Raw genomic sequence first — 27,456 nt, 5'->3', positions numbered from 1 at the left:
TGTTTCCCATGCAAGACCTTCCATTTCAATGGCTTAAAGTACTCATTCATTCTAAATACTGTGCTACACAATTAATAGACAAGATTGTGGCCTATTAATATCATGCAAGTGAAAAGAGCGGCGGGAGCTCCTTCTTTAGTGTGCTGTAATATTGAAGGAGAAAAGCATTGAAGACAAAACAGTCTGCACAGGGCTTTTACCTTTACTTGTGAGGAAGCTTGCTATGGTCTGCACCTGATGCTGCAGCTCGGTCAGTGTAGCTGTATCAGCTGTGTTCCCTCTGTGTTTTTAAGTTTAACATTTTGCTGCCCTTTATTCATGGCTTGAGACAAACCTCAGCTGAGATGTTTGTGTGCAATGTATTTTTTTTTAACAGCAAGATATAAAGAATGCCCGCAAATCAGCTACTCTGAGTTTACTAGCAACTGACTTAGAACAATGTCATCTCAATAACAAGATAAAGCCTTGGAAATCCCATTCTTCTGCTTTGCAAATGCATACGTACTGCTACTGAAACATGTTGAGAACCCAATTCAGGAAATCTTTTGGTTCAAAATGGCAAAGGTTCTGTGTCCTTTGACAAGTTTTGGAAATAACCTTCATTTCAGTAGTCAGTTGGTCTCTTCTTTTTTTCCCCTTTTCAAATCTAAACGCACGTCAAATCTGTTTGATATGGAAGACCAGATCAAGATATTTGTGTGGAGGACAGTAGAAAATATTGTAAAATATTTCATAATACTAGCTCAACTGAAAAGCTGCTGTTGCTTTAAAAATATAATGTGAAAAATATAATGAGAAACATTTGGATTTAGGCCAAAAAAAATTAAAACCTTTATCGTGGATTAAACTGTTTTGCAACTAAATGCTGCTTTTCTCTGAAACAAGCCATTCCCTCATGCAACTAAATACTGCCATATGTTTAAATTCTTGCAGGCCTCCTAAGGCTGACCCAGAAGAAATGTCAACAAATGTTTGTGAGTCCTTGTGGCCTTGTAACATTTTCTTTAAAAAGTGAAGAATGGAACAGCAGGAGCTGTAACACTCCCACAGAACAGACATATGAAGGCATATGGCTAACATGGGAGCCTGCTGGCTCTTCAAAGCTTCCTGGCTTCATTCTAAGGCTTTCTTTTTTTTTTTCCTTTTTTTTTTTCTCTCAAGATAGTTAAACTTGTCTTTCTATTTCACAAGTTGCTCTGTTCTAGAGCTGAGTTTAGCAAGCCTGGGGTCCTGTACAGCACTCGACCTGCCGTGGGAGAGCGCGCACCTCTGTTCCTAGAGGTGGCAGATTGGTAAATGCAGGTATGGAGCAATATGGTGTCTGTCCCTTGAGACTGCTCCTGAGTATGGCATATCCCTGAAGTATCTTTAGACAGTCATTCACCCTGTACATACAAGATCTCACATAGCAATCTCTTCCCTACCTGGGTAGTTTCTGGGATATTATACTCTTTAGAGCATAAACCTAATGCTGGCTCTGGTTTTGGAAATGAAAATAAATTGCATTTGCTGAAAGGTACCAAACAGTTGCACTTAAGTTTCATTGCACGTGTGGGTTTATTACTTTTAACTATGAGGTTTGAGTTTGCCGTTATGGGGGAATATCTTCAAATGCACGGGATCACAAGTTTTTTCAAAGTCAATGTGATTTAATCATATAAGAACTTGAGACTTTCCATAGAATTTATGGTCCTTAATCTCTCTAATGCTTTGGTTTATTTTTTTCTTTCCTGTAAGTATCCTTTCCTGCAATTATTATTTTTAATTAGTTGAAATATTTCTGTGCTGGAATGAGGTAACTTTAGCACTGAAAACTCAGGGCACAAAGAAAAAGTACAGCTCAACAACTCCACTTCCAACTGTCTATGCTTCATATTTCTGATAATATGCAATTTTACTTCCTGTTTCTAAGGCGCTTACTAAAATCTGTGCAGCATAAAGTACAGCTTTGCAGGTTTCTGCATTTCCAGAGGCTGTAAAGGCCATGCCTGCACCACGCAAGCTTGGGTAAATGAGTGGATTATCATATACCAAGAGAAGAGGAGAGCAGCGTGTGACTGCACCTTGACTCAGTTACACAGTGCTCCAGAATGAGTGGGTGGGGGGGAACCTTACAGTGCATTTTGAAAGGGTGTTTTGCCCTGATGCTGTGCAGATGTGTGGGCTTCCTTGATGTCAACTAAATTTATCTGTTTGATGCAGCACAGGATTTTTCTCTGAAACTTGCAACTTTTGGTCATTTTTGTTTCGGTCCATTGTGCCATATTCGTGGATGTGCAGTGTTTTAAACCATGAAATCTTGACCTTTTGAGTTACAGCATTGTGTATTTCTCAATACCACAAGATATTTCTTCACAAAGTATTTTGGAAGATAATTTATGTAACCACTCATAAAATTATACTGTCTTGATGTGGGGGATTGTTGAGGTTTATTTTCTCAAATGTGGTTAGGGAAGTTCCTGTGCCCTGAAAAATAAAAGCATAAAAGCAGCATATGAATAAAATAAACAATATAAAATGAAAAATCCAACATTTAGTGGAGTTTCTGTGGTTTATTCCTCATCTTCTCTCTTTCTCTGTGCACTACAGTTACAGTAATAGGTAAACAATAATGTAAAAACAATGAACATTTTGCATGAGATTGACAGAATGAATAATTAGGTTTCTTCTTTTTAAAAAGAGAGTGGGGAAGCTTATTATTTGAAACTTCTCAAATGAATTTTCTGAAGTGTTCAGCCATAATTTAGCATGCAGAATGCTGTCTGTTAAAAAGGACTACATTATAATTACAATTACTGTGAATATCAGCAAGGTATTGAAGCAAAGTTATCCACACTCTTAGGCAAACTTATTAGGTGACTTGTTTCCATATAACTCACTTAGGTTGACACTTTCTGAAAACAAAATAACAGGTTTGTTTAGATATGTTAAGTTGTCAAATACTCATAAGTCTTATGAACCTGAAGATAATACTGAAGACATGAGTATCTATTTATCCAAATGATACATTGAGTATGTATATGGCCTTATTTTGACTTAGTTCCATAGCATACATATGGAAAAAGGTTTACTCCTGTAAGTAATAACTACACAGTTATGTGATTCTAGTTTTAGAGCATCTTAACTTTCATTGTGAGAGTAAATTAACTTACCTTCACAATATCATTTTCAGATACAGGCGTTAATTATTATCTCCAGTTTAGTGAGGGAGCTGAGGAGCAGAGGGCATGTCGACAAAGTCTATTGTTGACAGATGGAATCTCAGCCCACCGGAGCTACACAAACATGTTTATCACGGTGCCAAATCTGAATTAGCAGGTCTGATCACGAGCTCGTATGCCTCGGCTCGCAGTAGGACTTGGTGGGTTGGGCACAGTGTGCTATGCTAACCGCGTTTATTCAGCTTCAACTCAGCTTGGAACTTGGGCGGAAAAAGCTCACATCTGCCAGCAATATACTGTGTAGATACTCCCAGCAAATCTGCCCAGGGCCACCCAGGAGACTTAAGTTATGGCCTGGAATATTCTTCCATCCCTGTCCAAATTGGCCAAAAAGGAATAAAGTTACTGCTGTATGAAAATTCTTCCACTTACATGTTTTTAGATAAGCTTTTGGCAAATAGATCTTTCCATGCTTTTGCTGGAGTCACAGTTCTGCACAGTTGGCAAAGGGACTTCTTTCATTATTACAAAGTTATATTTTATTTTTATTAGGCATTAGGTTATTTATATATGCAGTCTTCCTTTTTGTCTAGGTATGTTAACATTGAGCACTCCTGGCTGAGTCCCAAAAGAAAGCAACTGAAACTTAGAGAGTAGCTGTATTTCTGAAATAATTTAAAATAGTGGAGATAGGTTCTCAGCTTTCAACCAAGTAAGGATTTTTTATTTCTTTGATTTTTTTTAACTTTCTTATTGTCCTTATCATTTCATAAACACTCATTTATTGTTATTTAAAGCAAATGACTTTACAGCAACTAGGACTATCTCCATCAGGCAACACTCCCATCGATATAAGTAGGAATTCTTTCCTAATTATGCAGTTTCTCCTGAATATGCAGAGCACTTGCGCTGTTATTATTTGGTTATCCATATTTCTATTTCACAATCATTGTTTTGAAGAAACCTCATAATGCACTTGCTCATAGCTTATAATAATTATACTACAGAAAATTAAAGTCTTGGTGGTATTTGGGAGGCATAATGAATAGCAGACAAATGTTAAATATTAATATTGTCAAATATTCTGGTTAATTTTGGCTGTGAACTTCAGTGTTACGAGCACTTCATGATGCAGCTGAAATACAGATCTGTGTTTATGTTTCAACTCTCAAGAACAGATAGGTAGGCACGTTACCAAATAACAAAATAAATCCATAAAAAACAGAAGTATGTTGTAATTTCTAGAGTGGAATATCCTGAAATGATAGGTGGTGGAAAAATCTCATCATTCTTCCTATAAACATTGCTGAAATTCTGGAAAGCTCTATTAGTCGTGAGTAGAAACTGCACACCAGGCATCATGAAATGCTCTTAGTGCTTGCACATCTTCCAAGTTCTATACTTGCTCATTAATATTTTGCTGTATCTTTAATTACCATTTAGTAAAAATTATATGCTGTTGAGGAAGTATCAAAACATCAGTTGGTCAGTGTTGTTCAGTCCTGAAAACTGAAATGTGTCATTTAAAGAGGCTTGTTTTTGGAATCAATAATGTTTAGCTTGTCTGTCTTCATTTTTTAAGCTTTCTTTTGTCAACACTTAAAGACTGTTTCATGGACAAATTAATGTGTTTGACATTGCCTTCTCCTTGATTGAGAAGCCAACTGTGTAATGTCCTTTGAGAAAATACAAAAGGAAGTGAGGAAAAGACGGCTAGGAAAGACAGAGACTGAATGCCTTTTGGTTGACCTAAAATGAGTTTACTATATACATTTTCCCTTCCTTCCACCCTCCCTAGATCTAGACAAGCTATGACCTGTGGGGTTTGGGGAGGAGGATGGGGTGGAATAGGGAAAGAGGTATATTCAGTCCAGAAATAAGACTGAATTAAACTTTTAAAAAAAAGCTTTACAAACGTTTGAAGAGTCAGTGCTGGGTTTGCAATAGGCTTCCCAGAATGAATCATGTATCTTTCTGGGATGACAGAGATATTCAGTGAGTTGAATGAGGTACACGGAAACTTAGAAATGTCAGATCTCTGTGGTGACTTTGAACAACTCCTCTTTATTTATTAATAAAAGGGAGAAGGTAGGAAAAAACGTCCCTAAGACCAAAGAACTCTGTCTCTCTCTAGTCTCTTGGACGAATTCTGCGCTATTCTCCTTTACGATATCTCTGATGTCCCAGAATTATTCTTTCTTGGGTGTCTCCAGTGGACCTGGAACCAGCAGGATGATTTTGTAGAACATTTATATAAAGATTTTTTGAAAGGTTAGTTGAATATTTTTTTTTCTGTGCTGAGTGTCCCCTACAGCTTGACTAATGGGGGCATTCAGCATATACTTCAGTGGCTCTCAATTTTTAGGTTTTCTTTTCAGGTCACTAGAAGAGATTGATAAAAGAGAGCAGAAGAAAGCCAGAGGAAAGAAATAGAGAACAGCCTACTGAAATTGGCAGCAGAGAAAGATAAGATAAATAGAGTGCCAAATGCTAGTGAAGATGGTCTTTGGTATAGCTTTACTCTGGAGGAAGCATCTGGCCATTCGTGTTTAGTGGAAGAAAAGCACCAAAGAATATGAATACGAAATGGCAAGGGGGGAGGAAACAAACAAGAAAAAAAATCTGCAGGGAAAATTTGCCATAAAAATATTTCAATGATGGCAAGATCCCACTCTAGTAGTCTCTGATATCTGCTGCTGGTGGAAGCAGAGTTCCAGCACAACTTAGAAGGCTTTAGAGCAATTCTGTATGCCTCTTGCAATGGTAGTAACTGATTTTGTATGCTTTGTATATATAATATGCTTATCCAAGAGAGAAATATGTATGAGCATTTTACCGGTGCTGGTTCAAGAACATACACTTAAGTTAATCTGTTAGCAAATATAAAAAGTCAAGCTTTTAGAGGACAAATGAAGACTTTTTCCAAATGCAGGAAATTCAAATTATATATAGTGTGGTACACAGAAATATTTGTTTATGCATGAAAAAGTGGTATAAATTATTTTTATTAAGATTTCTTTATAGACGTATATATCTATATAGGTATGTATGTATAAAAAGTATGTATCTACGTGCTGTGGATTGTCTTCTTCCAAATTTAGTTTTTAGAAGAAACTCAGAGAAGTTGGAAACATTTAAATGGAGGGCTTGATTTATGATATTTAAAATGACAGAACATACCTGCCTTCAGGCCTCCCAATCCACTTGTATTCTTAGTACCTGGATAGGATGGGACTGGAGCAGCGTAAAGCTAATTAATACAGACTTTATCCTCAAGGGCCTATCATCTACCTTCAGGCACTTGTGACCCAAAAGCAAGAAAAAAATGATAAAGTCATATGGTATTGGGTGAGCACAAGGCCTGGGCACTCATGTGATCTATAAAGAGCTTTTTGGAGGGAGGGGCTAATTTGTTCCTTGTGAGCCCACATGACCCTTTTCTCTTACTGCTATTTAATTTGGCCTTGGACAGATGAGATTTGGGCTTCTAACAGTCTGCAGTCTGTTAATGTTCTGAAAGGCGTTAAGATGTATTTTTGTCTCTCATGAGAGCATACAGCTATTCTGCTTTTCAGTTTGTTAATTTCTGCTATTGGTCATGGCCTTCGTGTCTAACAGCTTATTATTCAGGACAGTCAACTACTTTTCAGTGCACAGTACTTGGAAGCAGTCAGTCTCACCAGTTCCTTGCTTGTGGCATTGCAACTTGCTGAATGTTAGTCGGCACTCAACAGCACGGTGAAGGGATGGGAACACAAAGGGAAAATATTTTGGTGGAGAGTATAATATTAAATCAGAATAGTTCATAAGAAAGAGAAACAAGCTGTTTACCCGCTTTGAACAGAACCTTGTTTGTGTGAAACCTCTGCAGCTCTTGGGTTTTGTCCTATTCTTGCATGTCCTGCCTTCCACAAGGCATGCCTCTGGGTGGCAAGATCCTTCTTTAGTACCTTACTATAGGATGGTGCAACTGTTTGGTTCAAAATCTGTTTTCAAGCCTCATTTTATGACAGGCTTCCCAAGTGAATCATAGGTTGAAAACTTAGCTCCTCCAGGACTGAGTTCTGTGCTGTAGAATACAGATATTCACACTTTCCTACCTCAGAATCAGGAGGTAACAAAAACAATCTAAAGTTTTCAAGTATTGTGGTGGTGACAGCCCATAGCAGGGGAAACGTGTGCTCCACTCTCATTGCTGCTCCACACGGGCTGCACCTTAGGTCTGCTGCAGGTCCTCTGGGTGCTCAGGAGCACACGCAGAGCGGTGCAATCGTCCCCCAGACCCTGAAATGTGGTCAGTCACCAAAGTCACTGGCCGCAAACTGACAATAGACCCTGTAATTGCCTGCGTATGTATTTGTAAGGCAAATTATACAAATTGCCCTTTTTATTGGGTTCACGTGGCAAGGTTTTGGTAGCTGGGGGGGCTACAGGGGTGGCTTCTGTGAGAAGGTGCCAGCCGGCTCCAACAGGGACCCACCACTAGCCAAGGCTGAGCCCATCATCTATAGTGGTAGCACCTCTGGGTTAACATATTTAAGAAGGGGGTAAAAAAAACCTGCCCAACTGCAGCCAGAGAGAGGAGTGAGAAGGTGTGAGAGAAACAACCCTGCAAACCCCCAGGTCAGTGAAGAAGGAGGGGGAGGAGATGCTCCAGGCGCTGGAGCAGAGATTCCCCTGCAGCCCATGGTGGGGAAGACCCTGGTGAGGCAGGCTGTCCCCCTGCAGCCCAGGGAGGTCCATGGTGGAGCAGATCTTCACCTGCAGCCCATGGAGGACCCCACGCCGGAGCAGGGGGATTCCCAAAGGAGGCTGTGATCCCATGGGAAGCCCGTGCTGGAGCAGGCTCCTGGCAGAACCTGTGGCCCCATGGAGAGACAGAGGAGCCCATGCTGGAGCAGGTTTGCTGGCAGCACTTGTGACCCCATGGGGTACCCACACTGGAGCAGTCTGTGCCTGAAGGACCACAGCCCTGGAAGGAAACCCATGCTGGAGCAGTTTGTGAAGAACTGCAGCCTGTACGAAGGACTCATGTTAGAGAAGTTTGTGGAGAACTGTCTTCCATGGGAGGAACCCCATGGTGGAGCAGGGGAAGAGTGAGGAGTCCTCCCCCTGAGGAGGATGAAGTGGCAGAGACAACGTGTGATGAACTGACCCCAACCCCCATTCCGTGTCCCCCTGTGCTGCTGTGGGGGAGGAGGTAAAGAAAATTGGGAGTAAAGTTAAGCCTGGGAAGAAGGGAGGGGTGGGAGGAAGGTGTCTTAAGATTTGGGTTTATTTCACATTATCCTACTTTGATTCGATTAGTAATAAATTAATTTTTCCCAAGTTGAGTCTGGTTTGCCCATGATGGTAATTGGTGAGTGATCTCTCCTGTCCTTATCTCGATCCACGAGCCTTTCATTATATTTTCTCTTCCCTGTCCAGCTGCGGGGGGAGTGATAGAGCAGCTTTGGTGGGCGCCTGACATCCAGCCAGGGTCAACCCACCACACCTTTTTATTCTTTCTGATGCAATTCTTGCCCTTTTTTTTGTTCTATTACTTTTCCTGTGACCGTCTTTCAGCATAAGATGGTAAGCCCATAAAGCGTTCATGTCCACGCAGAGACAGTGGTCATGCTGCTAATTTCAGCTAAAAACATTAATGAAGTGACAGCCTCAATAACCTAAAGTAACTTTGAAATTGGTGCTGCTTTCAGTGGTGGAGTTGGACCAGATGACCTCCAGAGGTCCCTTCTCACCTAAACGTTCTAAGATGCTATATTTGTTGCTCCGTGTGGGGATTCACATTACTTGACTTAGCTGCCTGTAGCGAGTGGAAAAAGACAGATTCTCCTGGAAGGTGATTCCAAGCATAAGCTTATTTAGATGCTAAGATAATAGCTCGCAGGAGCAATTTATATAAAGCCAAGGACACTACCATCCCAGTCAAGGCACCCAGATATGTATTCTCTAGTAGGGTTAAATGCCGATTTTGCGCTAAGAGACTTAAACTTCAGTGCAGATCCATTTTTCTTATACCTAAATAGAGACTGCTGACTATATAAAAATATGGTGTCGTTGTGTGTCACGTAGTAGGAACTAGAATAAAACTATGAGAGCTGGCAGGAAACAGATTTTGCTGAAGACATATTCCTGAATAGTGAATTGCCTAAATGATCAGAATAACTTTATGCAAATTATATTTATACAGATGATACAGCTTCAAGAGGGAGGGGATTTTGGGCGATGCATAGCATAGAATAGAAAACATCAAAAAATGGCATATGAGAAGTCAAGTTTAAACTTTGTATTAAATCAGAACTTGTACCTATATCTTTAGAACAGTTAATTATTCACTGAGGAGAGAAGGTGAGAGAAAAAACAGTGAAGCTCTGCACCCAAACAGTAGAGATACTCAGCTGGCTTGTGGGAGGTCTTAATTCAGGCCTCATTCCTCTGATTTTTATACCGATTAGTACATTTTTCATAGGTGAAATGTTTTATGGTGTGCCTTTGTTAACTTTTAGAAATGGCTCCAAGGTTAAGTGGTGTGTGGCAGGGTCAGACTGCAAATTCATGGTAGAACCATGGAAAGCTCACATATTCCTAACTCTTGGATTCTGTCTTATGATTTTGAGCTTAAACCTGTGTTATTTTTATTTTAAATGTTGTTAGATGCTATTATGCATTTTAACAGTATTGTTGTTGTTTGTTGTGTACATTCTGAATATTTAATTTTCCCACTTGAATAACTGTTTAATATGCAGGTTAGAAATACCTGTATGTTTTGTAGGCTTGTAATAATTAGGGGAAAAAAAAGCTATTCAGCCACTCCGCCCATTTGCCTGGGCTGTGTAAAAACATTGTTTCCATATTGGATTTGAATAGGTAGTTTATGAATGATAATTCAGTCAAGAAGTTTCAACTTCTCCAGGTTTTATTTCAGCCATACAGACTACTCTGGCACTTTGAATATGGTCAGTACTTGTTTGCTTGCATAATACTTTAGTTTGGTAGGGTTTTTCCTTAATAACTGTGTATGGTGTAAATCGTTTTTCCATAAGCACTTTTCTAGTAAACTGTGATCGAATAACTGTTTATGTGGAAACCTGATGCAATGGAATTCTGACTATGTTAGAAATGCTTTTTGAAGTTGTGCGCATATATATATATTTGGAATATTTTAGTCTCTTTCACTGATTTCTGTGACAGCAGCCAGAATTTTCATTGGGCTTGAAAAAAGTTGCAATAATCTGACAACCATTTCATTTCAGAAACTGATCCCTAATGCCTTTGTATCTCTCAGTAATAAGGACCTAAACATATGTAGTTATAAATCCACAGTTTAAATTGTAAGTATTTTGTCTCTATTTCATTAAACGCTCAGATATGTTTCCAAGTTTATTTCTGTAATTGCTCTTCTGGAAATATTTAACTTTAAAAGCACATTGGATACAATTGTGCTCCAATCTGAGATCTTTGCAGATTTCTAATATTTTTCATCTCTTTTAGTGAGTGTAATGTACCTAGGTCTTTTTTACAGAGACCAATGTGTGTTCAGTATAATTCCCTGCAATCAGGAAAAGGGAAAATGGAGAGAGGAAAATAAATAGATGTTTGGGGTTATTTTGGGCTTCCTTGATTTAAATCTTATATTTTGCATGCTCCTTGATTGTATTAGTTTATTCATTTTGCCAAACAGACCACAAAGCTGTGAATATTTATTTAGTTCTGTTCCTAATAGTTTTTCTAATAGGGAATTATTTTGGTACAATGAAAGACATTTGTAAATGAAGCAGATAAGCCCTTTGGCAGACAAGGAGTGTTTTGTTCAACACAAGAATTCTATTGTCCACTGCTTTAGTTGTCAAGTGCCTGGGGAGCCCAGGATTTATGATGATGTTACAATGGCCCTTTCAGAGCGAAGTCTAAGAAGCTGTGAGATTCTGTTCCTCTGCTTTTCAGACTTTCAAATCTTTTTATCATTGAAGGACAATGCAGGATTCAGCTGCTTCTTAGGCCACAGGACTGCCCATTTAACATCAGGCATTGTGAAATAATTACCATAGTGACAATGGGTTTGTTTTTTTTTTCCCCTCTAACTAGCAACATTTCAAAATAGTTCGAGTTGTCACTTTGTATAAACCGACTCTGAAGCCACAGCTTATTTTACCAAAAAAAAAAAAAAAAAGTCTTGTTAGGAGATTTGATTTAAAGTGCCACTGTGTCAAATCTATTTGGAGCATTGGAACTGTTTAATGGATGGGTTTTTTTAGTTTTCTTGTAATTATAATAGGACTTTGAAACAGCCTTCTGTAAATACAGCAGTTGTTTTTCTTTTGGCTTTTGTGAAGGTTATAGAGTTAGTAGAAACTTACTATTGAAGCTATATTCAACTGCAGCAGAAAATAAGAAAATAAAAATATAATATGCAGTAAAAGTAGTACCTGATACCTATCGATCAATTAGTCAGCTAAACTATTTCTTGTGCTATAATAATGATGGAAATCATTCAGCAGTCTTAAATCATGTTTTTCATGAAAATTCATAAAAAATCTGGAGGAGCTTTTTTCCTCCTTGCTTGATGTTAATATGAAGATTTATTTGCCTCAAATAATGATTAGCGCTACAGAAAAAAATTGATTTGTAACCTCTGATGACTGTTTAAATGCAGTGTAACTGGAAAATGGAGCCCTTACTTGACAGTTAAATTATTATGTACATGGGCACTTCACTGGTGGTCAGGCGTATGCACAGGAAAAAGCTTAATAGTGTAGCAGGTTAGATTGAGGACTGGTAGTATCTATTATTAAGTATTTGCTGCTTTTAAAAGCAAAAGCAGATCTCAAAAAAAATTAGACCATAGGAATAGGTAAGAGAATATTTTGAGAAATACTTATCTAAGCAACTGCAAATGTCTTGGGCAAAAGGGAATCTTGAGCTGCAAAGTCATTTGTAAAGATGTTGTCATCTTCAAAGATATTGAACAAATTATCAAAATAAGAAAGTTTATTCAGTTTTAGTCTTTCATGCATTCATATGAGTTGTGAATTAGTTCAAAAGGGTCCTCTATGAAAAAAACCACTGGTACATAACAATAGCTCACACTGAGTATTTCTTTTGCATTCGATCACATTAACTATATTTTTTTACTTGTGTGGGAATGCATTGTCAGAAACACACAGAATGATGTTGCACTGCTCTGTGAAACTGTGAGCATTCTTAACTTACCGATTTAATTCAAGAAAAGACTTACCTCACCTTATAAGAAATTATTCAGCTGGTTTCTTTTTGTTTCCACACCCTGTCTCAACTCACTATACCATTTATGAAAGAATGTTAACCACCGAAACAACTTTAGGGGAACTTCTTACAGGCAGAGGCAGCTCTTGCTCATTTGCTTACTTCAAATGTTTTATCCTAGATACCTTTTCCCTACTGTAGTGGCAGTTCTACTTACTAAAATAATCTACTCCCTTCTCCATCATAATGGTAAAAATACTAATTTTCTAATATGCCTTTAGAGCACTTGGAAATGTTCAAAGCACATCTTGGTGGCTAATGGTATCTGCAGCTGTTACTTTTTTCCCTACAGTGTGTTTTGTGTTGGATAATGTTCCCAGAACAGATTTTTCCATAGAACTCTGTTTTTTCAGGAGATAATGAAAAAGATGTGAAGGAATTTTGATATGGCCTCCAGCATTTTAGTTATGGGAACATTCTTGCAATAGTAAGTCTGTTAAGGTAAAAACTATTTATTAATTTTCTCCTTGGAATTATAAGTATTATTTAATTGCTAGTCTTTAAACTCTCTTTAGGCTACTGTGATAGTTTCTAGGCTAGACTTTAGTTTTCCTTTATTATGGTACCAACTTGCATTGGATTTCAAATGAACTTTTTCATTCTTTGCAGCCAGAGCTGAAGTACTGGATAAGTGGCAACAGAAGGCTTACATCTGCATTGTTATCATAGTCTCATTTAGTGGCGTTTCAAATGTGCGGAACATGCTACATAAATTGGCAACAAGTTTCCAGTGGGTGAAGGTAAGTAGTACCTCCAAATGTATGATCTTCTGAGTGATGTCAGATATGCATAGCTAGTCTCTCGTTTCTATAGTGTCCACAGTATGTGTACAATATAGGGGACTTTCTTCAATGACTAGTCCCCCACTTGATGTGTGCTGTCAGCCAGTTTTTCTCATGCATCATCGAGTTTATCCATTGGTCTTGATTGTTACTTTAGGAGAGCTGATGCTGTAAGACACTGACCATCCTTCTGAGTCTGTAAAGCATGGTTTGATAAGGTGCGGTTTTTGGATCACATTTGTTTAATTTCTTGTTTAAAATACCAGAGAACCTCTTGAAAACTCACAATGTAGCACTGAAGAACAGAAATGCAAGAAATTTTCTAATATTTAGGCTTCCAACTTGATTTTATCAGTCAAAAAGTTTCATACTTTTCTTATTCTAAGCCTACATGATTGAATGATTAATTTCATATTTGGTTTATTTCTCTGATATTTTGTGCAATACCACTGAGCTTAATGTAACCACTCAGACTTGGGTTAGAAAAAGAATTTAGTGGTGACCCTTAGGCTTCAGAGAAGGTGGCTGTGGAAAGTGTGGAAATAGAGCAGTTCGGGAAACCCTAGACCTAAAAATATTTATATCTGCTGCTCTGATGCCTTTAATTTTTCATATCCTCTGTGACTTTCAGTTGTGCTATTACTGAAACCAGTGATTCCACAGAGGTGAGAATTGTCCACTTACAGGAGTATTCATTGCTTTTTTAAAATCAACACAGAAACAAATTAAATGTAATAGATAATAAATGTGTAAATACTATCATTTTTACAGAATCAAAGGCATGATCCCATCTGAATTGTCTAGGATAGAAGGTACAAAGCTAGGATATTAAAGCTCTTTGTCTAGCTGACTCATTCACAGATTTTACATTCAATGCACTCATGTCCTGCTTGACAGATGCTTCATTTCTGTGGAAATGTCCTTGAATGATGATAATCTTATTTCTGGCAGCCAAATGGGCCGTATACCTAAGCATCCTTGTGAACAGCTATATAAGATATGTGTTTATGGTATCCACTGACTTGTTAAGGTAGACTGCAGCAATTAGTATCAGGCTGAAGCAGAGTGTATTTGACAGTGATACCAACAGCATTCAATTCAATTTAGGTGGGAAATGTGCAAGCTCCTTTGCTTCTTAGGAAGAGCTGTAGCTCAGCATGTGAGATTGTTATCCCGTCATTCACTGAACACAAGGACCAAATTTTGCAAACAATGCTCAATTCTTGTTCAGATACGGCTTTTCAATAGAATGAAGTTAAAGAGAGTTTGGTTTGACTGAAGACTTCCTGACTAGGTTTCACATTCATGTATGGGTATCAAGAAGACATAGCAAAAATATCTTAAATTAGTTATGCATTAATTTTCTCTGAGTCTCCCCTCCATCCACAGTCACGTGAATTTTCTCACCACTGTTTCAGTTTGCCTCTTCTGGCATTTTCTTTTATCTCAGTTCAAGGTTTAGTTCAGGCCTCTTTCTACTCTTCCTGTTCTTGACTTTAGAGCTACACTTTCAAATAGATTTAATTTTTACAAATTAAAGGACTACGAGGAATGACCTTAAAAGAAAACTTGAAGGCCCATCACTCTCACTAGTAGATGAGATAAGTGAATTTAACAAACTGCATCCCTACTCAAGTTTCTTTCATGTCTTATCTGAGAAACTGTTGTGTCTATTTTCATAGACTTTTTTTACATTTCAGAGTTGAAGCAAATAATTTCTGAAAGCAAGCTTCCTGCAGAGTGACTGTGGGATGTTCCCTCTGTTTGGAGTGTGAAGTGCCTCCCTGCAAAAGAGGAGGAATAAGAACCGCTTTTGTTGATTATCATGTAAACCTGGGCATCAATATGCTTCTTAAATTCTCTCCTCTTCTTTTGAAGGATCTTTCTTAAATTGTTTCCAGCTGTGCCTGTTCAGGAATGCAAATTTCCTGTACAGCATCTAGGTAATCAAAGAGTTGAGAAGGCAAAATGTTCATGTTTAACTACTGTTAATGGAACAAAGAACAACAGAGCAGACAGAAAGACACTACTGAGCTCATTCGAGCTATAACATAGGCTTGGCTACTCAGTCACACCGGAAGATGGCCAGTAGCTTCATTAAGTGGGAATATCCTGACTAGAGATTTCCTTCCTATACCACTTGGATTTTCTATACTGAAGTTCTAGAGGGACTGAGAGTAGGCAAAACTGATACATTTCATCACAATAATATTACTCTGAAAAGCTTTATATACGAATAAAGGCTCCATGGGACACCTCAAAAAGAATACAGCCATATTTAAAAATCCCTCTCATATAGGATGAGAAACTTAGGTTCACTTACTGAATATATAAATCAGTGTTGTATAATGTATACTTTGCCTCTTTCATATATAGCATCCTTTTTATTATTTGTTTTTAATTCTCATGTAGTAAGCCTGGACTATAATGGGAAAAATGGTATTCCTGACGTACAAAGTGGATCTTGGAAGGAAATTACTGTATAGTTTTGTTTCTGCATGAATGCCATGTGGAAAGAAGATTAATTTTCAGTTACTTAGAATCACCCTGTCTTACTACAGTGCTAGTACGTTTAATGAAGCCTACATATTTAAACAGAAAGTGTAACATTTCCAATTGCCTGCTTTATCCTGTATTACACGTCTCACTTCGCTTCTATACAAGTAGCCTTTTATACAGGTATTAAGACCTGAAGTTTTGAATTCTCAGCTTCAACCCACAGAACTACAGCTCAGAGCAAACACCTAGTATATCTGCAGGATTAGCTTATTACATATATTTTTGGATGGATATTAGTAGTCTAAATGAAATAGGCTCACATATGAGGGCAAAAGCTTTGATTTTAGTAGGATAACTCTCCAGTGTACATCAAATCCTCAGGTTCTTGAAAGTAAGGCCTGAGAGTGAAATGTTAGGAGTCATCTGCTTGTGTCAGTCTTATTTCACATAGTCTGTGTAACGAGATAGAGTCTGATTTTGTTACTTCTGCTTTTTTGTTGCTTGAGCTAAAACACCTTTGGAAATATTGTTAGAATAATTATAAGACGTATATCCTGGTCAGATGCCAAAGACTAATGATTATTTTGTTATAAATTACAAAGACTTCTGAAAGACATCAAGTGGGGAAATATGTTCACATTGCCCTATCTCTTGTAGTCTCGATACCTCGTAATATGGACAATTTAGACTTTCTTATCTGCTTTTTAATAGAAAATTATTTCTATGAAGTATTGTTGCCTTGAAAAAATCTGTGTTGAAATGTGTAGTTTGTTGTTGGAAATAACTAACTTGTACCTGAACTGAAATTCAGGTCTCAGTGACAAAAAGGTTGTTTCAGCTCAAAAGCTGAAACAACTGAGTCATCAAGCACTCATCTCTGCATTTTCCCAGCCTTCGGGGAAATCCCAGCCCTATTTGGGCTGCAGTGTGCTCTGCCCTGTGGGCTGGAGCAGCCTGGCTCGGCTAACTCACAGGAAACTCCTGAGGTTCCCTCAAGGCGTGAGATTTGCCTAAGCAAAGGAGAGACTGGCCATAAGAGGAGAAAAAGGCATTAAGAGTTTGATACGTTGACTGAAAAACTCACCAAAAGTCCAATCTGCCTGTGAGTCAAACAACTTCAAATAGTTTGAGTTTAGTTGTGAAATGTGTTCTGATAAAATTAATTTCTGACAAAATTTCCATAGTTATTTTAAAGGTGAGAAGTGTGAACCAAAAGGTAAATCAAAGTCTTTCAGAAGCAATTATGATAGGAATTTATTGAGAAAACTGTTGTCATCTTTAACTATAAATGCTCCCTTTAGTTGCTCTCTTTGGTCTTCAATAATAATGATAATAATAGCATATATTAAAACATACACCATCATGCCTCCAAGAACAAGGGGGCAGAAAAAATAAACATAAGAGGGCTAGAAAAAATAAACATAAGAGAAAACTAAATTGTGTGTCTTGCACATATATACTATATATAAAAAAGATTACTGTGTTCTCAGCCATTCAAGGTTTCGTATGCAAGAAAAACTGTCTTGAGTTCTACTCAGAAGCTAGTTTGCTGTCTCAAACATGGACATATTCTGTAGGCTATAAAATAAAACAAAATTTAGTGTATTTAATTCTTTTGAGATACTTAACCAAACTTCTTAAAAATGGCTTCAGTATCAGTGTCAGGAATGCTTGCTAATATAACCATGCAAACATATACAATTTATGTGGCTTTACTAATCTGTATAAACACTAATAAAGTCACAGAAGTTGTAATTGGTAAAATCTAATGTAATGCAAAGGATTTTCCCACTTTATTCCTGACAACCTGCATTTGCAACCATTCAGTTACTTTATTTTAAAATGGCTTTTCAATTACATTCTAGTGCTGTAGGGGAAAGCCTTTTGACAAAGGCATGACATAAACCATTTATATTGCAGCTCCATCATAGTTCCCATAGCTAAACTAGACTGGACAGTTCATTAAAAAGAAAAATTAATAGTACAAGGTTGCAGGGAAACAATAACAGATTATGACTGGCCTGTGGCAGCCCAGTGAATTCATGTAGTGGAATAAAAATGATTCCCTTGTCTTGTAAATGAAGGTTTGTTCCAAGGTTTTAGGCAAAGTCTATACTTCTATTCTTTTACAGGAAAAAGCTATACAGTTTCTTGTCTATAAAAGCAATGCTTTGTAATTCCTGCAGAAGATTAATATGTACTCTTTTGGGACGGAAAGCACGTATTTCATAATGTTTGAATGCATACTAACAAACATAACATAAAAGAGAATAGATCAGAACACGCTAAATGGCTACATAAAGCAAAAAACTAACCTTCTCAGAGCTGGGCAGAGGCATGGAGGGGCAAAGTGAGGGCAGAGTCAGGACTCATTCTCATCTTTTCTTATCTAAGGCAGTAACTGCTCTAGACCAGTCTAAAATTGCTATACTTCAGTGTGCCCAAAAAGAAGTATTTGTGATTCAATGACATTTCTTTTAGGTCCATTGCTGCTACCTGTGTAACATCACATGTGATTTATCTCTTGCTTAAGGTTGTTCTTAAAGGTGTAACCAAGTCCTAATGGCCTCTTTCTAAATGTTACCACATATTTTCCTAGTTTCCTCAGGGTTTCATGGTTCAGATTTTCTGTATAATTCTGGTATGTGTGGCAAGTACACAGACTTATACTTTAATGTTGAAATCTGAGTTTTATTATAGCAATGCTATAAATTCCTGTCTCAGAAGGTATTTCAATGAATATGGGCTCCAGGATGCATTAACCATTTCTTTTGGCTGGTAGCCACAACCTTCTAATGAATTTGACGGGATAACAGGAGAGGCCAGAAAAGGGGAAGTCTGAGCTAATACAATGTTTGGAATCAAATACAGGACTGACCCTCCAGGGTATTCTCTGGTTCTGTTTGTGAACACAATATTCTTTTAGAAACAACGGCCTGAAATACTGAAAAGTCATGGTTCTGGGATCTGATCTCCTTGTACTTTTACAGGTTTATACCTACTTTTACAAGAGAACTTGGGTACTTGGCCTCCCATTCTCTCTTCTCTCCCCCCAGAATAGAAAAACAGATTATGTAATCTCAAAAGTCCGATCACTCGGAGAGGCCTCCTGGCTATCTTGGCTTAGTTTCATGCTATAAGCTATATTTTGTGAACCAAGGCTGCACTGAAGCAAAAATAACCAACCATCCAAAAGACTGTCCCTTGACCTCCTGAGCTGTTTTCATACTTTCACTGCGGGCAACATGAATGAGTTGCTGCATGTGGGAGAGATGAATATTTCTCTTAACTTTTAAAGGGAACATGTTTACACAAACATTTAGCACTCACTAATGAGCTGTTCATTTCAAGACTGGGTACTAATTGCAAACTTCACTGCTGTGTTCTTCCGTTTGCATGTCCAAAGGTACTGCTTCTGTCTTCTCTCCCTCTGCTCTGTGTAAGGCACAGGAGAGAACAGCCCCATCACAGGGAAGGCTTTCAGTGATTCACAATGACTCACTCCGAGGAAAGCTCGACAACGACTGTGTTGTGCTTTTTCACACTAAAGCTAGTGACCCGGTGGTTACTGCTACTTTGCTGCTTGCAGGATAAACAGAATCACACAATAGTTGTGTATTCAAGAAACCTCCCATCAAATGGAATGACCTTTTTTCTCCTTGTAGGTCTGTAGTGATTTGATTTACTTACAAAGCACTTTGATTTAACAAATGTAAAGATCAATTAAATGTTTAAGTGGGAAAACTTCCCAGCAAAGAATAGAGTGGTAATGGCTTTTTTAATAACTGTTGAAACCAACTCTCCTAAGCCTAGGTTGGTGCTCTGTTGGCCCAGTCGTTATCCAGGTTACTTCTGTTCCCCACATGCTGTTACCTCCTTTCAGCACAGACTCCGTTTCCTTTAACATGAGCTCACACGTGGCTGACAGCATTGTCTTTTGTTCCACTGAACTACTTTGCCTGTGAGCAGTTACCGGTGTGTTGCATCCAGGTTTCAGACCAGGTTGCTTGAAGCCTCCACCAGTTTATTATGCTACAGCTTGTGGAGGTCATTTCTGCCAAAGGAACAAAACTTCTATGGAAAGCCAAGAATGCACTGTTAATGTAAAGTCTTAGCAGTCTAACCAAAGAATTATTAGTTCACCTGTGTTGAGCTCTTATACAAGTTATGTACAGTTAACAGTGATACACACAAGCTTTCTAGTATCTGCTTTTTTTTTCTGGTGTCACACCCACCATCACCTGCCTCTCAGGCGGGGTTGGGGTTGGAGGGCCCTTGCATCCCAGAGCAATACAATGATAGTTCCTTCTTCCTCCTCACTCTGGAATCCACCTGGAGTAATTTTTATGTTTGCTAACATACTCCACATCTCCACACCTTGCACTTTCTTCATTGGTCTGTACATCAAATATGGTCCTTTGTTCTCTGTCTTATCTCTAAAACTGGTTTTGTGCAGCTTCCAAAGTTGCATTTGTTCAATGGCCAGTAGCTGACCCCTGGTGAGCAGTTTACAGCCCTGGGGCTTCCAGCATCATCTTGTACCTGGACTTTCAAATCTCCTTATATGATCCCATGCTTGTCTTTATGTTGCATTTTATTTGGGGGTCATAGATAGTTCATTCTATACAGAATAGTGAATTGTTATCTATTCATTACAAATATATACATAAAACAACTGTATTACAACACACAGTCATCCAAAGCTAAGCAAAAAGCCAAAACAAATTAGGCAATAGTCACCTGGTCTTCAGATAACCTGTTACAGCCAAATAAGTTAAACAAAACCAAGCCCCAGGCAGGCCAAAACAAGTCCTGATGAGGCCTTACAAGTCCTAATGGGCCCTGAGGCCTGTGCTGTTAGCTTCACACACAGCCTTTGGCGTGTTGTAAGCAATGGTAACACCATTTTACTGGCTTTACAAAGCTCTGAAATTTTAAGTTTAAGTTCACGTTACACATGGAAAATTTTTTTTTACACTATTTAATTAAACCCCATTATTAAGTAGGCATTTAGTAAACATTCATATTGGCAATCTTATTCTTACATAATCATTCGTATCACGTATTATAGTTGGGTTTAGTTATAGTTGTGTTTACAAATAGCATAGCATAATATAAGTGCCTGCGTATGACCTTCATAATGAGTTCTTCCTGCTTATAATATATATTTATCACTCTTTGGTCTTATTCTAAGCTCACTTACTGAAGGTTAAGCCAGAAGGGGTCCACAAAATTCTCACAGAGTTTAAAAAAAAAAAAAAAAAAGTTAAGTTTTTTAAGACAATGTTTACCCTGACAGCCATTACATTTGGCCAAGAAATGTCTGTCTGTTCAGAAAGATGTTCCCAGTTCTTGGATGAATCCCCAGATCCAGTTTCTCCAGCTGGTGCTTGTCTGGTGCTTTATTCTCTCTGACCACCGGATTTCCAGGAAGCTATTTTTGATTGTAGGTGAAGTACAAATTGTACCAAATAATTCCTTTTCCTTTTGCTCACTCTTGTGAGTTTTTGAGTCGAAAACACCATCTTTTGGTCTTCAAAGTGGCAAGAAAGTATAGGGTTAACATTGTAGAAGAGCACTATATCACTATCCTTGGATGCGATATTGTAAAGACACCACACAGAAGTTCAAATGCTAATCCATATGGGTCAGTCTTATGCAACCTCATATTATTTAGCAAAGAAATCTAAAGCAAAACAGAAGATGGGAGCATTCAGTGTTATACACAAAGAAGAACATACCCACTGAAGTTTTGCATAGGCTTTTAAATGAAAAACTCCAGATTCTTTGTAACATGAACAAAACCAGCAAGCATTAGTATTGCGTTTAAATTCCGTGAAGTCTGAGATAACTGGACTAGACCATAGAACAAGGTAGAGGGTTATGTCAGCCTGCTCTGATGGTTAAATCAGTGGATGCTACAGGTTGCTTAGAAGGTATATGGCAAATTTGCACAAACAATAGGGGAATCTTTAGCAAAGTTAAAAAACTTAATCTGAGAAAAAAACATAAACAAAGCTCATGGTACACTCAGCACACTGCAACTAACAATTTTAGCCTGACTTGTAAACAAGAGGAAAAGTACAGATGAAACATAAATTTATGTATTTGGAAATTACATGGAACTGTGAAAGCCTCATTTCTCTGTATCAAAGATGATGAAATTCACAGGGATGAGAGGTATTTGATCTGATGAATTGCCAGACACAGAAACCTCTTAATCGAACTAGAGTAACCCGGTCTCCAAAGCCTCATGCTCTTGCAAACATGATGTATTTGTGCTCGCATGGAGAATACCATTTTGTACAATACACTTGCTCATTAGTCTTGGGCTTTCAGTCACCTTCATCTTGTCCACCAGCTAGTTGCTTCTAACATGGTAATTTGGGCTTCTAGTTCACTGTAGCTCTCTTGGGCTTAACACATATGGTCTCTAAAAGCTTTCTGTGGACACAACTTCCATTTTCTTTCTCTATGCACTCCCAGGACTGTCAGCAGTCATTTTAGTTTGTTTCTTATTTCAACTGTCAAGTTGACATTTCCTTTATAAAAACTAAAAAAGTCTGAAGTTTCTAAGTATTCCATCCTTCTTCCAATAAATGTAGCAACTACCAATGTATTTAGAAAGATTATGTTTGGTGACAGACTCTCTCATCTCTCTTTACCCTAATAGTTCCTTTTCCAGAAAAAACATAATTACTCCAAGAGCAATTTATTTAATTACCATTATGGAAGACTTCAAAGGAAATTGGTTGGATTGAAATAGTGATATCACCCTGGCAACTTTTTTAAAAGAACATTTTGGTAGAAAATATGCTGAATGTAAGGGTATATTTAATGTGGGAAAAAAAAGCGCCTAATCCTATTCTTTTGGCTGAAGCTTTCAGTCTTTTTTATATATATGTGTGTGTATATATATATGTATGTTAATTCTTTTTAACATTGTTATTGGCCTCTATTTTTCTGCTATGAATATACATTCTTTCCCCTGTACTTGTCTCATATTGAGGTCATTCCATCCAAAAATTACACTGTTTTCAATCCAGCAGTTCTACCAAGTGTCAGGTTGTTTTCCTCTTTCTTTTTCACAAGCTCATTTTTAAGTAACACTTCATGGGTCTTCATTAGGGAGAAAACTATCTCTTATTGATTTGGAAGCTAAAGCTTTACCTGACTGTACACACATTCATTCATACTCAAGTACTTTTATACTGTCCTGTTGGTTAAAAAAGACATTGGCAATCTAAGATGCAGAAATATAAGACTGCTGATCTAAGATGCAGATATATGCCAGAAGTCCTAATTATTGCACTCTTAAGGTCAAGACTTGCCCTTGCCATCAGAGAAACGGTAGCAAAAGGTAGAGTATTTATATCTCCAAAACATATAATGCACTTCCAGGGTGTATTTATTTATAGCTGATTCATAGTTTCAGCTATGAATAATGCTAATTAAACAAATGCCCATTATTGCCAATTTCCCCTGACAAGCTTTCTGTGGAACATCAGTTTCTGAAACTAGGGCTTTTATGCAAGAACACCTACAGGTTCAAAGTATTTAAATTTTGTCTTTTCTGCATGATACCATGGCATCAAACATGGTTTCAACTGTAGCAAGGCACTGCCTTAAAACTATTGTTGTTAATGGTTTCTATCAGAAGAATAGAAAAGAAGTGTTTTGTTGCAGTCATCTGTAATTACAGGTCAGAAATAGTGCCAATCCATAATCTCTGGGATGTATTAGTTTTTCATATGATCAGTTAGAAATACGTAATGAACAGGTTTAACTCAAAATGAACTATGTTCGTGCAAAATATACTGAATCATTTGCCCTTTTTTGCAAATGTATCATTTGCATGAAAAACAAATTTTAATTGCAAGCTGACAAGCCTGTCTTTTTTATGTTATTTATATGCTTAGTATCTAATTGCATCACCTTAGCACCTCTTGTTGCATTTTTGGTTTTGTATCATAATATTGGCAATTATGTCTTAGTCCTTATAGCTTTGGAACACTGAAAATACAGATAGTTCCTCTGTTTTGCACTCAGAACAGGTCAGGCTGCGCAGGAAGCCAAGGGGAAGGTTGTATCTAATGTTTTCTTTGTGTTTGTTTGTGTGTTTGTTTTTTAAGTTAAATGGAAATATTTCATGATGACTACTTACAACAAGACATCTCGGAAGATACTTATGCAAATATTGTTTGAATTATAATCTTGTGATTTAATGGATTGTAAATAGTAATTTAAATTTGCAGGTTTGGTCCTTTGAACTGTAGCCTCCCATTAGGTACTTAAACAGTGATGGTCTCCTTTATTAGAGCAATTGACGCTGTATTAGAAATGTGTTTGAATATTCTGATGTTATTATCTCATGCTATCAAGCAAAAATAGGTCTCTTCACAGACAATCTCTGCTTATGAAAAAATTAATTATTGATTCAATTTTTCATTCAAAAAATCTCAAAGTAGCTTTTATGCTCTTTATGGAAGAAATTTGCACTAAACTGGAACAGTTAAGCAAACTATCAAAAAGAACCTTACGTGTGCATGGCTGAAGGATCTGAACTCTTCCCTCTGCAGCTCCAAGAAAGCTGAGAAAAGGAGAAGGCTCTTTGATTAGAAATTTCACTCTCACCTTTCTTTATCTAACAAATGTGTTTGAAAAAGAGGCTCTTAGTAATTGACTAACTTGTCAAGTTTTATAAAGATAAGTGTTACAGAGAATCTAATTATGTGAATCTCTTTAAATGAGAGTCACAATGGTTGCTAGACTTAACAAACTGCTGTCGGGGTGGCTTGCATGTGCTTCCAAAGTGGCAATCTTTTATCAGAAACTTTCCTACTTGAGAGAGGCCAAATTGACAGGGACCAGGGGATCGAGTAGTAGTTTTGTAGAGGAACACATTGGTCTTATAAAGACCACACAAGATGCTCTGATAGTTTGGCATTTCAGCAGCACTGCTGAAGCTGCCGCTAGAAATGAAGTTGTAAGTACAATACCACAGATTGAGTTTAGATTTCTGATTGCGTGCAGGTTGTCAACCCTTCAGCAAAAGATTATAAATCATAACAGAAATGGATTGCTTGTCGGAATTCTCTCTGATTTGGTTTGGTAGCTGAATAGGCTTGCCTGGAGTCGTTAGTTTTTGATAGGTTTTATCAGTCTTTGATCTTGACTTTCTGTCTCATTTTTGGCATAAACCAAAAAGACCGCCAGTCACAGCACAAGTGTTATTTAGCCATTCATAAGTATAAATTCTTAGAGAAAAAAAATATTCAGGATTGGCTTAGCGTGTAAGTACAGCATTAGTAGTTGGATGTAAGTTGACTTTAGCTGTCATTTACTTCCTCCTCGGGGTGTCAGTTATGGCCACTTACTTAATAGCAAACTATATTGAAACTAGCATGGACATAAGCTGCAGCTATATTGGCCTTCGAGTATACAGGAAATTATAAGAATTCCAGTTTGTCTGAGATGCACAAGAACACATTTGCTATTTAAAATAAACTCTACCAAGAGCTTAGTCATTACTTCAAATGACTCTATCAATCACCATGTTCTTTAATAAGACTACCTTTCTTATGCTAGTTGTTTTCCTGTAGAGTTTATGCTTAAAAACAGACAGCCTCTGTCACATTTATCTTAAGTGGATCTCCCCAGGGCAGCAAGTAAATGTAAAAAACTCTGTTTACAGCCATTTTTCATTTCCCAAGCCTTTTAATATCACACTCTCAGGCTTATTTCTATGTCATTCACTTCATAATGTACTAAGTTGTCTTCCTACTTTCTACTGCTTTGTATGAGATACACCAAGTGGCAATTTCACTCTTCTTGAATGAGTACAAATTAAATCAAAGCCTGGTGAAAATACTTTCCTTCCATGATGATTTCAGAGGTGGATACTGAAAGATATATCAAATCATATTAGTCAGGAGGTTATTTTTCTTCCTCTTTCCTGCAAAATGACTTCTCTTTTCAAAGAGCCATCATTTTATGGTTTTGTCTATGGTTTCCTAATACTGAGTCTCAAAGCTGCTACAGGAAAACATGGCTACATTTAAAAAACTATTCTTTGGAGCAGCAGGGGATTATTGGCTTTAAAAATCTCACTAATCCAATACAGTGCTATAAAACATAATTTCAAATTGCAAAGGATTAAGATTTCCTTTCATAGGATTCTACAGAACTCAGAATAGGATTCTACAAAACTTACTTAGCATTTTTAAGGCAACTTCTATTGCTAAAGATGAAAATCGCCAGTTCTGTAAAGATTGTATTTATGTATTTAGTACATACAAATCTTGCCATGACCTAGAATCCCTCTGTTGTAGGATACCCCTAGAATCTTGGCTGTTTGCACACCATATGTAAAGTTATATATCTACTTAGCTCTGCAGAACTGCAACCTCAGATTACAATCCTTTACAATTGCCTCAGTCTCCCATGCAAAACAGCAGAATGTGAATTGGGGGAGTGCGAGGTTCTCATTATTCGGTGGAATAACGAAGAGAATTTTTTTTCCCCAAGTATCTTTAAAAATGAAAAATTTCCTTTTCTGGATTAAATACTTTTGTCTCATAAGACTAATTATGTTTTGTGAATGACACAAAAGACTTTATATCAATTTGCATTCAGTTGAGGGTTACTTGCTGTTCACTCCAGTGAGACCTGGAATATGCTTCAACAAGAAGAGAGATTCAGTGTTTCAGAAGGGCTCACAGGGAGTTTGTTGCTGGTGGTCTGTTTTAGAATTACACATAGGGAAAAATGAGATTTACCAGTTACATATACAGCATGAAAATCTTTTCCTGTATCAAAGATCAGAGCTCTTGTCATTTCAACAAAATGTTTTACTTTAGACTACTGCATATGGGCCTTTAATGCTTGATTCCCAGTAGATACATATATATATGACTAGTTTAATGGGGTTAGTCCTATTCATAAAGTCAGTTTGCTGCGTATGGAGTCCTTTAGTTTTTAATTTTCCTATTTTGTATGTGATGAGTAAGGACCATGGTCCTGGTACCTGGAGGGGGAACTCTGCTGGTGTATGAATAGAGCTCTATGTCCCAATGCTGCCCTGGGAGAAGATGTTCATCTGAGGAAGGAAAAATCCATCTCCTAATGGGATGATTTCCTAACTAGAAAGACATGCATAAAGCCCTTAACTGCTGGGGTGCAGCTGAAAGTTAAAAAAAGCTGATATTGTCTCATCCTCCAGTTCAGCTCGTTCCATTTAAAGTAGACCTTGCAAATGATGATACACCAATGTTGCACCTTCCTCAGTTCTGCATATCATATAGGCAGCTCTAGCAAGGAAAATTCAGGCATGCTCTAGTTCCAGTGGAAAAATGCTATAATCCTAATTCTGGTCTTTTCCACATTTAGGGTACCTAGAATCTCTCAGAAAGTTTGTCATTTTTCAGGACTAAAGGATTTATTTTTTAAGCACTGCCTTTGCTATATGTGTCATGCAAACTAGATATGCTGAACAGCAGATCTTGATGAGTTGCATAACATTATTTCGCGTAAATAAAATCAGATGCCTTATTTTCCACAAGTATGTTGTACAGTGAGTCTAAGCTAAAAACTATTGAAAGATTGGTCTGATAATGCAGAACAGTTTAAAATCAAAAAGTAGTTGCGAGTATTAAGTTAAATGTGGAAGGTACTGATTCCTTGGTATTTTATCTTGTTTCATAAACAAAAGGGACCAGGCTATTTGTTTA

General features: G+C 37.5%; 1 protein-coding gene across 3 annotated transcripts in view; it reads left to right on the top strand.

Annotated features, from left to right (window-relative positions):
* Nucleotides 1–27,456, top strand: part of CDH11 (cadherin 11) — an 83,940-nt gene that overhangs the window by 28,559 nt on the left and 27,925 nt on the right. The window contains exons 2-3 of one of the 3 annotated variants that reach the window (XM_075039994.1): nt 12,800–12,873; nt 13,056–13,186. The gene's annotated coding sequence lies outside the window, so the exon portion shown is untranslated. Of the gene's footprint in view, nt 1–12,799; nt 12,888–13,055; nt 13,187–27,456 lie in introns of all 3 variants that reach the window. The other 2 variants (XM_075039993.1, XM_075039992.1) reach the window with 2 other exon arrangements.

The sequence above is a fragment of the Buteo buteo genome, chromosome 11, assembly GCF_964188355.1.
Source record: "Buteo buteo chromosome 11, bButBut1.hap1.1, whole genome shotgun sequence".
NCBI lineage: Eukaryota > Metazoa > Chordata > Aves > Accipitriformes > Accipitridae > Buteo > Buteo buteo.
Note: the sequence above shows the minus strand (reverse complement) of the source record. Positions and strands in the feature narration are given on the sequence as shown.